We start from the raw sequence: 6,000 nt of genomic DNA on the forward strand, positions 1-6,000 counted from the left end.
ATGAACAGATATTAACGCTTTCTTCAGTAAACATTCAAACTAATGTCATATCATCGTGAATATGAATAATGAATGCTTCATCAGATGCAGGTACATTAATGACTCGCTCAGTCCATCTCTCTGTGATAATACTCAAACATGATACAGTGAGGTTTTAATGCAGTAATACAATAGGCTTTCAATGAAGCAACTCAACATTCCTTCCTTACTAGTTCTAAAGTGACTAGTTTTGGAACTAGTAACGAAGAAGCTTATGCTCAGCTGATCAACCGTCAAACTTTGATTTGAATTCATGGCGGAAGGAATAGTTCGCACAAAAGAGGTTTTTTAAAGACACTCCGTTGTTATTTTTTTTATGCATTTACACACTCGTGCCGTCGAACTGTTGTATAAACGCAATATCACACTCGTAGACTTGAGATATGGCTGTATATCGGCACTCTGTGATTACCTACGGCGAATCACAACCGTGCCGATATACAGCCATATCTCAAGTCTACTCGTGTGATATATGTGTGTGTGTGTGTGTGTGTGTGTGTGTGTGTGTGTGTGTGTGTGTGTGTGTGTGTGTGTGTGTGTGTGTGTGTGTGTGTGTGTGACACCCTGGACCACAAAATAAATAAAAAATTCGAAATTGGAATTTATAAATAATCTGAATAAATAAGCTTACCATGATGTATGGTTTGTTAGAATATTTGGGTCAGATACAACTATTTTAAAATCTAGAATCTGATGGTGAAAAAAATCTAAATATTGAGAAAATTACCTTTAAAGTTGTCCAAATGAAGTTTGTAGCATATTATTAATTGAAAATTAAGTTTTAATATATTTATGGTAGGAAATTTACAATTAATTTTACAAAAATTAATGATTTTTGTCTTAATATAAAAAATATGTATTTTTGACCTATACAATGCATTTTTGACTATTGCTACAAATACACACACACACATACATATATATATATATATATATATATATATAATTATATTCCATTACTCATGTAGTACATTTAATACATGTCTACATTAATAATATAATACATTTTGATATGAATATCCCACATGTATCCATGGTAAATAATGGTGATTTGTAGATGGAAAAGCCTGTAAAAAGACTGTTGCGCAGTGTTTCTCCTGTTTGTCACATTGGACAAACACAGCGAGTAAACGCATCTGCTCTAGCGGAAAAATGGTTCCATGTGGCGCAGTTCAAATGAGTAGCGCTGTTTTGGTACATTAACATTATATGGAACATTTATCTAACTCTTGTTATCGTTTCATTGAGGAAAATTATCTACCGCTATCGCTTTATCGCCCTGCCCTGTGTAACCTGGAATTTTCACCAAGTAGGGATTTTCCTGCTATATTTTAGTCATGATTTTCGTCCTCTATGTGCTGTTTTGTGCTCCCTTTCCTTTCTACATATTTTTTTTATTATTAATCACATCCAAAAAGACATCCAGCTTCTCATTGTGATTCCCAGTGCCTGCAGGTGACTGATAAACTGAAATCTGTCAGTCTTTGAGAAAATGTGCTCTCTCATGGTTGCCACTCAGCTTCAACTAAAGACAAACATTGCTAGTCATCCTTGCTTTGTAATCCAATGAAAACAAGCATTAGGGTCAAGAAAGTCACATGCATTCCCTCTCATAAATATGGAAAAGAGTTGCCAGACAATTTCTTTTTGGTAGTACAGCGTTAGGGTGACTTGAAAAGTGTAGCCCTAAAGAGCTTCACGGCCATTTTTCTTTGCCTCTCTTAATAATGGTTCAGAAGGTTCAAACACAGATTTTCAATGTTGTTTTTGTGGCCCCTGCCCTTTTATTCAGTTCTTATATCTCTTTTTATCTCTCTTAAAAACACTGGCAATCCGTGAGAGAATTTTCAAGGGAAAGCTTTTACTATTACTCTACCAGTCAAAAGTTTTTGGACAGTATATTATTATGTTTTTTAAAGCTGTCTTTTCTGCTCAATAAGCCTGCATTTATTTGATCCAAAATACAGCAAAAGCAGTAATATTGTGAAACATTTTTTACTATTTAAAATAACCATTTTCTATTTTAATATATTTTTAAATTAAATTTATTCCTGTGATCAAAGCTAAATTTTCTGCGTCATTACTCCAGTCTTCAGTGTCACATGATCCTTCAGAAATCATTCTAATATGCTGATTTGCTGTTCAAGAAACAATTATTATTATCATCATCTTCAATAAATTAAAATAGATAAGAGTACATTTTTATTTGAAAATGAAAAGCTGTGTATAGCTTATATTTTTATACAACAGTTCTTTCTGGTCCTGCAATCCGATTGGTTGGAGTGCGATATCAGAACTCCAACAGCTGTTTCACAGTTTGTATCACATAAATATTACTGTTTTTGTGTCACAGAATGTAATTTTAGGAGGTTTTCAGGTGAGAATGTACTTGTTCATAGTTCAAATATACAGTTAAATGTCTATTTGAACATTTGCCTTTTCCAGACATGTGAGCTCCAGAACCCGACGTGCTCATGAACCCACCCCTCGGCCAGATCTTCTGGAATTTACCGCTGGCTCTGATGTCTCTGTAATGGTTAAACATGAAATATAATTTGTTATGGCTAAATCTAACACCAGTCTTTGGTCTAATTAATCTATTATTTGTTCTAGAGAAGATACCTCATGTTTATGCAAATTTAATGCTGTATATCAGAGCGCTGCCTTTGTACTTTTGACTGATTTGCCTAGCAATTTTATGATGGCTGTTGTTGTTTATTAAATATTATTATTCAATGAATAAATAATATTTTATATAAATAACAGTTTTTAATAATAGTGTTTAGTATTGAGAAACAGTGTGTGTTCGTGATGGTGATTTTAGTCACATTGCTGCGCCATTAGATGGCGACGAGACTAAATAGTACTGAAAAGTTAACGATATAAACATATTTTTAGTTTCAACAACAGCCTAATGCAGCGAACAAATGCACTGAGCAGCGCTGTCATCAGAAATCACCCTTTACAGATGAAAGGATGTTAAAGTTACGACAAAGACAGCGCTTTCCTCAGCAGATATAACTAATGTTTATTGTGAATACGAGACCTATCTGAAGAATGAATGCTGTATCAGATGCAGGTAATCACAATCACACTAATCAGTTCATCTCTCTCTCATAATACTCTACTACACATAATACAGTGAGCTTTTAATATAGTAATACAATAAGCTTTCAATGAAGCAATACCATTTCTAAAGTGACATTTTCGAATTAGTAACAGAGGCTTGGGCTCGGCTGCTAAACTGTCAACTTTAGATTTGAATCCATGATGAAAGGTAGTAGTTCTGCACAAAAGAGGGCTTTTAAAGACACTCCGTTCTTATCTTGTTTATGTGTTTACACTTGTGCCATAAAACTGTTGTATAAACGCAATATCACACTTGTAGATGTGAGATATCGCTGTATATTGTCACGCTGTGATTACCTACGGACGAATCACAGCAGTGCCGATATACAGCCATATCTCACATCTAATTGTGTGATATTACTTATATATATTCACACACCATTCAAAACCATTAAAATGCTTGGAGTCACTTTTTTTGTTTTTGTGGGGGTGGAGAAGTTTAATTAAATATTATTTAGCAAAGATGCTTTATTTTATGGCGATACAGACATTTATATTTGTTACAAAAGATCTCTATTTCAGATACATTTTTCTCTTCTGAACTTTCTATTTATTAAAGAAACCTTTGATAAATAAACCTATCAAAGAAAAATTTTACTCAGCTGTTTTCAACATAATAGTTTTTTGAGAAGCAAATCTTACACGGATATTACAAATTACAAATATTACACTGACTTCTAAAGGATCACGTGACTGCAATAATGATGCTAAAAATTCAGCTTTGAAATCATAGGAATAAATCACATTTGAAAATATAACCAAATAGAAAAGTTATTTTAAAATTAGTTTTTGCTTTACTTCGGATCAAATAGATGCAGGCTTGGTAAGCAGAAGAGATTTCTTTAAAAAGCTTTTGACTGGTAGTGTACCTATAAATAAAAAAGGGGGTTGATAATTCACATTGTGGCATAATCTTTCCAATCATAATTTGAATACCTATTCTTATTGGTCAATTTACTAATCATAGTGATTTAATCACAGTAATGTTATGCACATTAATAAATTAATAGCTGAAAACCACAATTCATTTGACCACTTATTGTTTCATTTTGAATGAATGTTGCCTCTGCTGATGGACTGCCACAATCTATATGGGTTTTACAGTTGCTGAACTAAAATATACATGGTGATGTTATGCCATGTTATTAGTGTGGTCTGTCTCTATATTGTCCTATTCTTACTCTCTCTTACTTTTTTATTAGCCAACAGATGGAATGCTCCTGCCTGCCAGTATGTTGAAGAAACCTTTCACAAGAGCATGGCTGCAAATTGTTCTCTCCTGTCCGCCGGGATTTTATTTTCACAGCCCAGCAGAGCTCACTATGTATGCTCTCCTGTTTATCTCCTCGACGTATAGAGAAACAAGATGCCCGTCGGGCTGCATTTCAGAGTTTCTTTCTCTGACACTCTCCTGGCTCCCCCTCTCTCTCTCCACCCACTTACATCCCTCTGTTTTGTGCGTCTCATTATTTTACCCAGACTGCACCGCTCAAGCCCAACCAGTCCACACAAATGTGGTTACATGTACTCATCTTTACGCAAATTTTCCTAAGAAACTTAATTCCTAAGCTTTACATCTGAAAGCTTTATCCTCCATCCTGTTCTGAAGATCATTGCTCATCGACAGTCGCAGAGTGACACGAATCGCTGGAAAAGATGCAGCATTAGTCATGAGTTTGAGCAAATTACATGCAGCTAAATGTAAAGGAGGTCAGCGGCGGGAGAATCATCAGAGTTTCGTATCTATGCCAGAACGTACTGTGCCAGTGCCCCTTAAAACATCAAATACTCAGCTTCTAACAAGTTGGCAACCTGGATTAATGAGCGGGGTGCAGATGCTATTATTCTCTACCTTTCCGACCATTTCGCGCACACAGGCTGAATGATAATATTTTATCCCTCTCTCTCTTTAAATCCAATTAGCTGAAAGAAAGTGCTTTGTGGCACCACGCCGCATCAATTATTCATTCCAGTTTTTACACCCAATCCATGTGGGTTCCCGCGCATATTAAACAGAGGGAAAGGCGCAGCCCTGCCAGATGTGCTGATCCTGGTCATTTTCATCTGGTGCCTCTCTAGAGAAACGCGCCCCCAACACGCCAGCTCACTGCACGCAGACATCAACATCTACTGCCCAGGAAATGCTGGATCCATAATGCTTACTGGCAACATACAGCGCACATCAGAACCATACAACTGTGTTTGACAAGAGAGTGTGATCTGAATCGAGAGACGAGCTGTTCCTGTAGTCGATGGTGCAGACTATTTCATGTCTAGATAAAATGTGCTACTTCAAAATTTCAAGAAACGCTGTGCTGGTCAATTCCTAGGTCATTCCTGGCTTGCAGCACCTTTTGAACTCTGTAACTGCTCTCATGACGACAACATACCTGTGGCAACTTTTTAGCAAGAAGCAAAATACATACCAATAAGAACAAATCAATGCAGTTTCCAACAGAAATGAACATTAGATGTGGTAAAATGGCAAGCACTCAATCGTTTTCGTACACCTTTATGATTACAGTTCAATAATTGTTTTTGCATTATTGTACGGGGTAGGTTTAGGGTTGGGGTAACATTCACTGTTAGGCCATGTCCACACTAATACGTTTTCGTTTGAAAACGCATCTTTTTCTCTCCGTTTTGGCCTTCCGTCCACACCGAGACGGCGTTTTTGTCAAGGAAAACTGAGCTTTTTGAAAACGCTCTCCAAAGTGGTTAAACTTGAAAACGCCGTTTTCGCGTTGTAGTGTGGACTGTGAAAACGGAGGCTTTTGAAAACGATGACGAATATTTAGTCATGTGACGCATATTGTACCAATAGATATCTAT

This window comes from Garra rufa, chromosome 22 (assembly GCF_049309525.1).
Source record: "Garra rufa chromosome 22, GarRuf1.0, whole genome shotgun sequence".
Taxonomy (NCBI): domain Eukaryota; kingdom Metazoa; phylum Chordata; class Actinopteri; order Cypriniformes; family Cyprinidae; genus Garra; species Garra rufa.